At 44.6% G+C, this 13,643-nt stretch overlaps 1 protein-coding gene across 2 annotated transcripts in view; it reads right to left on the bottom strand.

The window, feature by feature from the left end:
- The window catches only part of C5_1H10orf53 (chromosome 5_1 C10orf53 homolog), a 202,176-nt gene that overhangs the window by 169,310 nt on the left and 19,223 nt on the right, over positions 1 to 13,643 (bottom strand). The window lies entirely within an intron of this gene.

Consider the following 13,643-nt stretch of genomic DNA (forward strand, 5'->3'; position numbering starts at 1 on the left):
TCCCAGAAGTCTCATTGGAGCCTCCCATCGACGGGCGAGTTATATAATTGGAGAAGTGTAGCGGGTGCGCACACCGCTTCCGTTAAAGCCCCTGAAGAGAAGCAGATGGAGCTTCGAAACGCGTCGGGCAGATCCATTACGGAGCGGCATCTACAAGCGGATCCCCGTCCTCACCTACACATAAATAAAGCTGCTGCTCGCGTGCTACTCACATGGTGGACAACCTTGGAGCGTGAATCTATATGCGGCAGTCCAGCCGCAGAGTATGCACCACCCCGTTAACGTGGGGGTCACGGCAGTGAAGTAGCAGCCGTACATGGAATCGAGGACGGGCCCACTTGTGGAGTCCATACAGGACTTGATTGTGTGCTTTCCGTACTACACTTCCCAGAAGTCTCATTGGAGCCTCCCATCGACGGGCGAGTTATATAATTGGAGAAGTGTAGCGGGTGCGCACACCGCTTCCGTTAAAGCCCCTGAAGAGAAGCAGATGGAGCTTCGAAACGCGTCGGGCAGATCCATTACGGAGCGGCGTCTACAAGCGGATCCCCGTCCTCACCTACACATAAATAAAGCTGCTGCTCGCGTGCTACTCACATGGTGGACAACCTTGGAGCGTGAATCTATATGCGACAGTCCAGCCGCAGAGTATGCACCACCCCGTTAACGTGGGGGTCACGGCAGTGAAGTAGCAGCCGTACATGGAATCGAGGACGGGCCCACTTGTGGAGTCCATACAGGACTTGATTGTGTGCTTTCCGTACTACACTTCCCAGAAGTCTCATTGGAGCCTCCCATCGACGGGCGAGTTATATAATTGGAGAAGTGTAGCGGGTGCGCACACCGCTTCCGTTAAAGCCCCTGAAGAGAAGCAGATGGAGCTTCGAAACGCGTCGGGCAGATCCATTACGGAGCGGCGTCTACAAGCGGATCCCCGTCCTCACCTACACATAAATAAAGCTGCTGCTCGCGTGCTACTCACATGGTGGACAACCTTGGAGCGTGAATCTATATGCGGCAGTCCAGCCGCAGAGTATGCACCACCCCGTTAACGTGGGGGTCACGGCAGTGAAGTAGCAGCCGTACATGGAATCGAGGACGGGCCCACTTGTGGAGTCCATACAGGACTTGATTGTGTGCTTTCCGTACTACACTTCCCAGAAGTCTCATTGGAGCCTCCCATCGACGGGCGAGTTATATAATTGGAGAAGTGTAGCGGGTGCGCACACCGCTTCCGTTAAAGCCCCTGAAGAGAAGCAGATGGAGCTTCGAAACGCGTCGGGCAGATCCATTACGGAGCGGCGTCTACAAGCGGATCCCCGTCCTCACCTACACATAAATAAAGCTGCTGCTCGCGTGCCACTCACATGGTGGACAACCTTGGAGCGTGAATCTATATGCGGCAGTCCAGCCGCAGAGTATGCACCACCCCGTTAACGTGGGGGTCACGGCAGTGAAGTAGCAGCCGTACATGGAATCGAGGACGGGCCCACTTGTGGAGTCCATACAGGACTTGATTGTGTGCTTTCCGTACTACACTTCCCAGAAGTCTCATTGGAGCCTCCCATCGACGGGCGAGTTATATAATTGGAGAAGTGTAGCGGGTGCGCACACCGCTTCCGTTAAAGCCCCTGAAGAGAAGCAGATGGAGCTTCGAAACGCGTCGGGCAGATCCATTACGGAGCGGCGTCTACAAGCGGATCCCCGTCCTCACCTACACATAAATAAAGCTGCTGCTCGCGTGCTACTCACATGGTGGACAACCTTGGAGCGTGAATCTATATGCGGCAGTCCAGCCGCAGAGTATGCACCACCCCGTTAACGTGGGGGTCACGGCAGTGAAGTAGCAGCCGTACATGGAATCGAGGACGGGCCCACTTGTGGAGTCCATACAGGACTTGATTGTGTGCTTTCCGTACTACACTTCCCAGAAGTCTCATTGGAGCCTCCCATCGACGGGCGAGTTATATAATTGGAGAAGTGTAGCGGGTGCGCACACCGCTTCCGTTAAAGCCCCTGAAGAGAAGCAGATGGAGCTTCGAAACGCGTCGGGCAGATCCATTACGGAGCGGCGTCTACAAGCGGATCCCCGTCCTCACCTACACATAAATAAAGCTGCTGCTCGCGTGCTACTCACATGGTGGACAACCTTGGAGCGTGAATCTATATGCGGCAGTCCAGCCGCAGAGTATGCACCACCCTGTTAACGTGGGGGTCACGGCAGTGAAGTAGCAGCCGTACATGGAATCGAGGACGGGCCCACTTGTGGAGTCCATACAGGACTTGATTGTGTGCTTTCCGTACTACACTTCCCAGAAGTCTCATTGGAGCCTCCCATCGACGGGCGAGTTATATAATTGGAGAAGTGTAGCGGGTGCGCACACCGCTTCCGTTAAAGCCCCTGAAGAGAAGCAGATGGAGCTTCGAAACGCGTCGGGCAGATCCATTACGGAGCGGCGTCTACAAGCGGATCCCCGTCCTCACCTACACATAAATAAAGCTGCTGCTCGCGTGCTACTCACATGGTGGACAACCTTGGAGCGTGAATCTATATGCGGCAGTCCAGCCGCAGAGTATGCACCACCCCGTTAACGTGGGGGTCACGGCAGTGAAGTAGCAGCCGTACATGGAATCGAGGACGGGCCCACTTGTGGAGTCCATACAGGACTTGATTGTGTGCTTTCCGTACTACACTTCCCAGAAGTCTCATTGGAGCCTCCCATCGACGGGCGAGTTATATAATTGGAGAAGTGTAGCGGGTGCGCACACCGCTTCCGTTAAAGCCCCTGAAGAGAAGCAGATGGAGCTTTGAAACGCGTCGGGCAGATCCATTACGGAGCGGCGTCTACAAGCGGATCCCCGTCCTCACCTACACATAAATAAAGCTGCTGCTCGCGTGCTACTCACATGGTGGACAACCTTGGAGCGTGAATATATATATATATATATATATATATTACCTACTGGCGGTCGCCAGTTGGTATATATAGTTAGGATTGATTTCCATAGGGAAATTGCAACATTCTATTGAGAATAACTTTGGCGCCGGTTGAGGAATCTGCCTGGTTTTTTCAGCAACTTTGCCTCGCGGCGCTCCAGTCCTTCCCTGAAAGTTTGGGGGAGATTCATCAAGCGGGGGCCGAGATAAAAGGGGGGTCCCAAAACGTGTTTTCCCCATGTTAATTTCCATAGGGCGGTCTGTCACACTTTTAGCTGAATGGATTTTCACCAAACTTGGCAAAATTGTAGGGACTGGTAGCCCGATGTGCCTTTGCTATGTCTCAAGATATGTGCTCCAGAGGATTTTGAGTAATTTAGGTTCAAAAAAATTTATATATCTATGGCCGCGCCCCGTTACGCGCACCGGGGAGCGCTCCGGGAACGCCACGCGACTTGCGCACGGGAAGCTGATTGGTTCTCGGGTGTCTGTAAACATTCGAAACAGTCCGCAGCGGCCGCCATCTTGTGTCTCGGTAGGATTGAGACACAAGAGGTGGCAAAAATCAAAGGGGGAAATGACCAAAAGGGGGCAGGGTAGACCCCCCTGACCCCCTAGGTTTGATGTGGGGGCCATTAAAGGGTCCCGCGGGGCAAAAAAAAAAATCTGTTTTTCGCGGGGGGAGCGCCCGGTACGCGCACCGGGGAGCGTACCGGGGAGCGTACCATGGGGAAAAATAGTGAAAAAAATTATATAATCATAATTATAAATAATAAACTAATCATTTTGAGTGATTACAGGTAGGGTAGCTCTGAAAAGAGCTTTTGGTTCTGTGGCTGTTTTAGGTACCTACAAGTACGTCCCACACACACCCACACGCACACATCCCCACACCTCCACACCCACACACTCCCCACACACACCTCACACACGCACACCTCCACCCACACCCAAACACCCCACACCCCCACACCGACACCGTACACATCCACACCCACACCCACACATCCCAAACACACTCACTCACACACACACCTCACCCCCCAACACACACACACGCACACACAGATACCTCACAGACACACCTCACACATCCCACACACACACCTCCCCCCCACACACACACACACCTCACAGACACACCCACACATCCCACACATACACACACATCCTACACACATACCCCTCACACCCACATGCACCCCACACACACCTCACACACCCACACCCCCACCTACACCCAAACACCCCACACACCCACACCCACACACACCTCACAGACACACCCCACACACACCTCACCCCTTCCCCACACACAAACACCTCTGACACACACCTCACACACACACACACACACACACCACACACACCTCACACACACACACACACCCACACACACACTCCTCTCACACACACACCCACACCCACACACACACCCACAGACACACCCCACACACACACCCACACATCCTACACACACCCACCCCACACACATACCCCCCCACACACACCCCACACCCACCCCGCCACACACACACACCACACACCACACACACACTCATTTTTTTTTTTTGAGGGGTTGCCCCCCACACATACCCCGACACACACACACCCCACACCCACCCCCCACACACACACCCCACCATACCTCATACACCCACACCTCCACCCACACCCAAACACCCTACACACCCACACCATACACCCCCACACCCCCACCTACACCCACACACCCCACACCCCCCACCCACACACACCTCACTCCCCCCACACACACACACCTCACAGACACACCCCACACAGACCTCACCCCCCCACACACACACACCTCTGACACACACCCCACACACACACACACACACACCCCAAACACACACCTCACACACACACACCCACACCCACACACACATTCCTCACCCCCACACACACACACACACACCACACACACACACACACCCCACACACATACCCCCACCCCCCCACACACACACACCACTCACACACACACTCATTATTTATTTATTTATTTTTTGAGGGGGTGCGCGCCCCGGTACACGTATCGGTACACGTACCGGTACGCGTACCCTGGAGAAAAAAAGAAAGACAGAGTTTTTTTTAAATGTAGCATTTTTAAATAAATTGGAGGTAGTTCTGAAAATAACTGTTTTTTTATTCTTATTGTTGTTTTATATTTTTTTTATTGTTTTTTTGTACCCCGCAACTTAAAAAAAAATTTTTTTTTTTTGCCTTGGGGGTCCTTGTGGGACCCCCTGAGCAGGCCTAGGGGGTCAGGGTGTTTCTACTCTGGCCCCTTTGCGAGTTTCACACCTTTGTTTCACTGCTTTCTTGTGCCTTGGTTCGAACAAGGCACAAGATGGCTGCCAGGGACACCCAGTATGCAAGGGGAATTAGTTCCCCCTCTTCAAACATGCACGGGGGCTGCGTTGCAGAGAGGTGTAAAAAAGGGTGTGGCCTCATTACACCTCTATGCAATGCAGCCATCTGGCGCATACTGGAGGCTCCTGGTGGGCTAGTTGGCCCCCAGTATGCAGGGGGGATGAGTTCCCCCTCTTCAAACATGCACGGGGGCTGCGTTGCAGTGAGGTGTAAAAAGGGCCGTGGCTTAATTACACCTCTCTGCAATGCAGTCCCCTGGTGCATACTGGAGATTCCTGGTGGGCTTTCAGGTCTTATATAGTTAGGAATTAGCATTAAAAAAACTTTGAAATTCACTGAAAAAAACATAGGTTTCAGGCCTTATATAGTTAGGAATTAGCATTTAAAAAACCTTTGAAATTCACTGAAAAAAACCATAGGTTTCAGGCCTTATATAGTTAGGAATTAGCATTTAAAAAACCTTTGAAATTCACTGAAAAAACCATAGGTTTCAGACCTTATATGGTTAGGAATTAGCATTTAAAAAACCTTTGAAATTCACTGAAAAACCATAGGTTTCAGGCCTTATATAGTTAGGAATTAGCATTTAAAAAAACCTTGCAAATTCACTGAAAAAACCATAGGTTTCAGGCCTTACATAGTTAGGAATTCGCATTTAAAAAACCTTGCAAATTCAATGAAAAAACCATAGGTTTCAGGCCTTATATAGTTAGGAATTAGCATTTAAAAAACCTTGCAAATTCACTGAAAAAAAATAGGTTTCAGGCCTTATATAGTTAGGAATTAGGCACAAGAAAGCAGAAAAACAAACATGTAGGACACAAAAAGGGGGCAGGGTAGGAACACCCTGACCCCCTAGGGCTGCTCAGGTGGTCCCACTAGGATATTAATATATTTAAACGTTATCCGCTAATAGAATTAGTATTTAAAAAACCTTTGAAATTCACTGAAAAAAACCATAGGTTTCAGGCCTTATATAGTTAGGAATTAGCATTTAAAAAACCTTTGAAATTCACTGAAAAAAACATAGGTTTCAGACCTTATATAGTTAGGAATTAGCATTTAAAAAAACCTTTGAAATTCACTTAAAAAACCATAGGTTTCAGGCCTTATATAGTTAGGAATTAGCATTTAAAAAAACCTTTGAAATTCACTGAAAAAAACCATAGGTTTCAGGAGTTATATAGTTAGGAATTAGCTTTTACAAAACCTTTGAAATTCACTCAAAAAACTATAAGTTTTAGTGGTGTTATAGTTAGCTGGACATTTTACTCATACAAAACCATTGAAATTGCTCCTATATAGTTAGTTGTACTAAGTATATATCGCGCACCCGCAATCCACTGCTGATGATGTCACATATTACATCATTCATGACATGGTCAGTGACATCACTGATGACATCTCAAATGACATCACTGATGACATCACTGATGACTTTGAATTATTCTCTAGGAGCCTGTAATGGTCGCACAAAATCTGATTCTCCAGGGAAAAAAAACAATTAATAGAGTTGGTCAATCCTCCATTTTAGGCTAAATCCTGGTAGAATCCAAGATGTGGCAAGGTGTTGTTGATTTTGCTGTCATGCCTCGACATGACAGTGATCACAATGCTTTGATTGTGGAGCTGTCTGTCCTCTGTAATAAATTTGCCCCAAAAACACCACCAGACGATAGATTAATTCTTACTAAAACCGGAGAAGAATACGATGGCCTGTAATCCAACAATCTCCTGATAGGTTGGCTTTCTTATATGAAACTATCATCCCGATCCTACTGGAAGCGAGAACGTTTATAACCACTTAAGGTACTTTTACCTCACTAACAGGAATTGCAGTGACTCTTGAAAACCTGATATCCAAACTGGTTGATATATTTTTTCCAATAGGATCCTTTAGGGGAAAAAAAAGGCTAACGTTTCCTGGTTTTATCATAGCTGTCGGTGGCCAAACTGGCTCTGAGAGATGCCATTAAATCTAAGGACAGGACCAAAATCTAAATAATGGGGGCATCATATAAACACAACATTACCCTAGCAGGAAAAACTGGGAGATGGACAAATGCGACTCTCTGAAAATGGCCCTATCAACCAATGACATGAATGCCTTCTGGAATAAAGTAAATACAGGCTGTAGTGGTGGGAACCAGGCTATAGAGCCCCATTTAGTGGCTGGTTTTTTGGAAGAGACATTTTCATGACCTATACATCACTCCGGAGGTTGAGGATATCACCACAGCCCTAACGTTAACCCCACTGGAGTACACTCCTGAGATAACCCTGACTGAACTAGATAGTGCCATCAGTAACATACACCCCTCGCCCCTCCAAAGCCCCTGGGCTGGACAAGATACCTTGGGACCTCTTTCAAGCAGAACCAATAATGTGGGGCCCCTATTTTTGGGCCTTATTTAATGCCGTAATGCAGGGAAAAAAGCGCTACAGGACCTAAAGCCAAATACATCAGTGGTCATTAAGCAGGCCGACAAAGGCGGTGCAGTGGTGATCTGGCCACGAGAAATGTATCTAGAGGAAGGTCATTCCCATGTGAACAACCAAACTTGGTATAGACTGATTAAAGAAGATCCAGTGCGGTCAATACAAGCCAAAATTACAGAAAATACACAACTTGGCCTTGAACAGGGCTTCTTGGGTCCAATAGAACACACGTTTCTTAATAAGCAGTCCACAAGAACTCCTGTTCTATATTTTCTGCCAAAAATTCACAAAAACAGTAAGAGGCCCCCTGGAAGACCAATCGTTTCCGGGTACGACTCTGCTCTGGAAACTATTTCCAAATATGTAGATTTTTTTCTTAAGCCCTTTTTCAAGGAGGTTAAGACCTATTTACGGGACACAACTGATTTTATAACAAAAATTGAAGCTATGTCATTTGATGATGAAATCCAGGTGATGGTGACGCTTGACGTCACATCGCTCAATACTCAGATTCCACAGGAAAAGGCATTGGAAGTTATGGAATTTTATTTGGACCAAAGAGAACGACCACATAGTGTTCCAACCTCCTTAATTTTACAATTGGCAGAAGTGGCCCTCAAGAGTAATTACTTCAAGTTTGAGGACCAGTACTTTTTACAAGTAAAGGGTACTGCCATGGGATGTCCATATGCACCGGAGATGGCTGTGTTGTACATGGCCCAATACGAGGAACGATTTATTCTAAACAACAATCCCTATAAGAGCAACATAAAGCAGTGGTTGAGATATATTGACGACATCGGGCTCCTGTGGCAGGGGAGCCAGATGGAGTTGAATTCCTTCTATGATTGGCTAAATGCACGCCACATAGATATCAAGTTCTCGATGGAGTCCAGTAAAACTAAAATGACTTTCCTAGATGTTGCGATCAGCGTAAACAACAAGAGGCTGACAACATCTCTGTATAAGAAAGAAATGGATAGGAATACAACTCTGCATTATAAGAGCGCACATCCAAAAAGTCTGAAAGAGAACCTCCCATATGGACAAGCTACTAAGAATTAGGAGGAACTGCTCTGAGATATCAGATTATGAGGAGCATGCATATTCGTTCTGCAAGGAAATGTTGCGGAGGGGCTACCCAAAGAAACTACTGAGGCACTCCACAAAAAGAGCCAGATTCACACCACGAGAAAACCTTTTAGAGGTAAAAGAAAAAAAGAATTGGACAAATTGGTGTGTGTTACTACGTTTGGGCCTGACACAAATAAATTTAGACAGATTATTCTCAAAAATTGGCACCTCCTGGAGAATCTTGAATATCCTTTGCAAAAACCGATCTTTGCTATGAGAAAAAATCCAAGTATTGGCCAACAGATTATTCGTACTGACACCTCTCTACCAAAACCGAAAAGCGATCTTTTATCAAAATGGAATTTAAAACCAATACAGGGCCACCATAGATGTGGCAACTGTGTGGCCTGTAATAATACTATAGAAGGTTTGGAATTTAATCACAATGGGGCCAAGTGAAAACACACTGATTTCACAAATTGCCGAACCAAGAATGTAATTTATGCTATAATGTGTCCTTGCCAAAAATTGGACATAGGCAAAACGAATCAGCAAGTGAATACTAGAATCACACAACACAAGTCTAGAATAAAAAATACGGTGATCACAGCACCAATGGTGGAGCATTTTCTGAAAAAACTCCATGGGGAGAACGAGTTCAAATGGACTGTTCTAGCGACAATAAATGTTAGAAATAGATCCATTGATGTTGAAACTGCCTTGTTACAGAAGGAAGCCTACCTGATTATGAAATTCAACTGTATAAATACTGGGTTAAACAGTATGAGCGAGCTAAATAGAATATGACAGTATAAGCTCATTCAGATGTTAAACTGCATGTGGTGGCGTAATATGTATTAGGTGAATGGGCATATATAAATAACAAGAATGTTGTGTCTCAATTCAATGTACTTAAAACGTTTTGTTAGCAAATAAGACTTTTTTGTAAAGGGAAAATGTTTTTATTGCTGTTTAAATTCTTCACATTGTTTAAGGATAAGACTGAATAACAGAATTTGTGTAACTACATTGTATCAGCGACCACAATTCAATAGGGAACACCGACTCCCATAATGCACTGCCCCTGCTTAGTAAAGATACTTGCACGTGATTTGCAAATGAAAGCGAAAACGCCCACAGACATCGCGCTGACATTTGTTTAAGACAATGGCGACTACCGTTTTTGCAATGACTAAGAGTTAGCCCACTCGTGACGGTTTGCCGGGTGAGTACCTTTTGCGAAAAACACTGAATTATTGCCCCATGCAGAGACTAAGAATATTAGCTCAACAATTAAACATATGCGTACATTTTCAGATGACTACAGTTGAAAGAAAAAACCGCAAAGACTGAAAAAGCGGCTATTAGAGAACTCCGGCATAGAAAGGTATGCTTCCCAATCGCTTAGACCGCTAGTAACAATGTTGAGGTCCTGGCCAAACAAATGCTACAATTTCCCCTTTTTGTTGCAGAAAAAAGAAACAAAGTGTTTTATGAAAAGTTTCGAGGAGCTAATCCGGCTGGATTTAGCACATTGCACCACAGGTACTTATCGCACAGCCTAGAACTAATGGTGCATGCCTTGTTGATTTTAAGAAAAACAATCTAAGCATTGATATGCTTTCTTGCAGGAGCAACAATGGCTTCAAAATGCTTATATAAGCATTGAAACATACATCTCTTAAGAAGGTAGGACACAATAAAATAAATCATTGCTGATGCGATTAAGTTACTACTTAGAGGACACCACTAAATTTGATACTTACTATTGTCTTTAGAAAAGTGGGAGGCTCTCAGTCAAGATCAAAACTAAACCAGAAAGAAGTTACATTGTGCGAGAGTGTGCCCACGCCATTCAGGTACAATGACATATAATTAGGTATCTAGAGTTAGAGAAGATGTAGAGTGAGAGATTTTTTTAATATTCATTTTTTTTTATTATTCATTTTTTGTCCTAAACAATCTATTGCAGATAAGAATGAGACAGCCCCGATGAGAGTCCTGAAAGGAAACATCAGTACTCGAAATGCGTCGGCACATTGGCAAAATAGGCTAAGACATTGTGTTTGATTCTTTACTTGATAATTGAAGGATTTAAGAAGGATTTTCTTCATGTTGAAACTTTATTGATCATTTCAAGGAAGTATAATTGGACATTCAAAAGATTGTCATTGTTTATTGACAATACTTATTCACAATTATTGTTTGTATGTTTTTGGATATTGTCCTTTTGAGCACTATAAATTTCAGAATGTTTTCTTTGAAATGTTTTGTGATGTTGTGAAACATTGATGTTTTTCATTCTTTGTATATCATTGTCTGAAATCTAAAATGAAATACACAAAGTAAAAAGGGTATAATTAAACATCCCGAGATAAACAGAAGCAAAGTGTTTGTCTCTTAGCATAAATGATTAAGCTTTGTTAATAATATTGAGGTGTTAGCTATTTTGTCAGAGATTACAGTTTATAAACGGCCTGGCCTAACCCTCGTCCCCTTGGGCCTAACTCCCCTTGCTATTTGCAGTAATGCAGGGAACGGCACTCCCCACAACCTGGGCTGGAGCTGAAATCCTCCCAGTATATAAAATTGGTTCACCACTTCTGCCCGTTAATTATAGACCCTTCATTTGAATTGATGTAACCTAGAACATCTTTGCCCTTGTACTGTTGGCCCCAGGTCTGGATGGAAGAACATAAAATCTTGAGTCCAATCCAAGCTGGCTTCAGAAGAAACATCTCCAGCGTTGATCAAATATTTAGACTTCAACTCCTTTTTTGGAAAACACTGTCTATAGAGCGTGGCAGTCTCGATTTAGTATTTGCAGATCTAAAAAACGCATTTGACATGGTACCCAGGGATAAACTTTGGTATGTATTAAGTATTCTAGGGGTCCCCTTTTATCTCTGGCATATGCTTAGGAGATTGCATGAAGGCAACTATGTTCAAATCAAGTATGGGAAATATAGTGAACTTACCTCACATCTTACAGTTAACAGAGGAGTTAGGCAAGGATGTATGCTTGCACCTACAGTGTTCTGTCTTTATATTAATGCACTGGTTGACACACTAAATGAGGTGAAGGACATCGATGCCCCGAAGATTGAGCACAATAAAGTGTCAGCAATTATGTTTGCAAACGATACCCTTTTGCTTTCAAAGTTGCCAATGAGCATTCAGAGGATTCTTGCCAGCTTTGAAGCTTTCTGTATATGCCGTGGCTAGAGAATAAACATTCAGTAGACCAAATATATGGTCTTCAACCCAGTTAGCACGACTTGTCCTAATCCCTGTTTGAATGGTACCCCACTCGAGAGGGTATCAGTATTTGATTACCTAGGTGTTACTCTAACTGAAAAATATTGACTGGGTGCCATAAATAGACAAAACAAGTCTTAAGATAGCACAGACAACAGGGAGTCTGGCCAAGTTATTTAGGAATTATTTTCACAAACCTGTTGGCCCGATTGTGGAGATCTATAAAGTGCAAACAAGAGGTACTGCAATGTACGGGGCTGAACTTTGGGGGCACTGCTCTTTAAGAAATATTACCAAGTCTGAGAACACCTTTATCAGGCAGCTATTTGATCTCCCCCTTAGCACCCCACTAACCCCTTTACATTTGGACCTAGACGGGAGACCGATTGCAGAGGAAATTGGTCTTAGACCTTTAATCTTTTTGCATCGCCTATGGGCGACCCCGGAATTGTCTGAATACAAGTCTGAGCTAAAGGAGTTACTGGTTCAACCGGGTGCAGGGAAACTAGCATGGTTTGCACACATCAGGGATGCACTCCGTAGCATAGATAGAATGAGCTTATGGAGTAACCCAGAGATAGCATGTCCTGCAATAACAAGGAATGAACTGGCCAGCAGTTATAGGGAGGGCAAACCTGCTTATCTGTAGGTGAGCTCAGGCATAGGTTCTCTAACAGCTACCATTAAGATTAGCATTGTCCCACACTACAGAGCTGTAGGTGGCAACTTACGGATGGGTTTACTACATATCTTATTACAAAATCTAAAATTCATCTCTTTGGTTCTGATGAATTTAAGTCTAGATTGGTCTAAATGGTAAGCCCAATTACTGTGAAAATAAAATAAAATACCAAGATAGAAAAAATTCTTGACTTCTGTTAACTTGTGTACACGGGCTCCAATCGAGTTCAATGGGAGTCCGAGCAAAGCGAGTCCGTCAGCATACGACTGCATCGTACTCGTTTGGTCGGACTCGCAGAGCGCAATTCGCTTGGAAAGCCCTCCGGACCAGAGTCGGACGGATGGCTTTCCTAGCGAGATCGTAATCTGGCCCAAAGAGTATTCCATCATTTGCATTAAAAACGTATTAATGATTGATCTGCCACTCAAAAAATGCAAACACGCTTTTGGTATAAAACTGTGATTGTATTATTTAAAAGGCAGATACAAAATGTATTTGTATTGCACACCAAATGCAATGATTATGACCTAACAATATTTATCCCAATATGTAACAATACCTAAAAGCACAACATAAATAAATAAAAATACATACTGAGACCAATAAATGATATTACATTCATGGTTGTCTCTTTCATAGTGTTAGGGGTAATATGATAAGTGATCTCTCCTGTAAGATTACTTACCATGTTTAGAATTACATCTGTCACATCTAGATTGAGTTAAAGAGTACTGCATTTAGTGTGTGAGTTATGATTTGAATGTCTGTGCGAATTATGGATTAATGTCCCAGCCATAATTTGTGAATTTCAGTGGGTTTTCAGTCTGAATTTGCAACTATAACTCCATCTTAACT

The sequence above is a fragment of the Lissotriton helveticus genome, chromosome 5_1 (assembly GCF_964261635.1).
Source record: "Lissotriton helveticus chromosome 5_1, aLisHel1.1, whole genome shotgun sequence".
Taxonomy (NCBI): domain Eukaryota; kingdom Metazoa; phylum Chordata; class Amphibia; order Caudata; family Salamandridae; genus Lissotriton; species Lissotriton helveticus.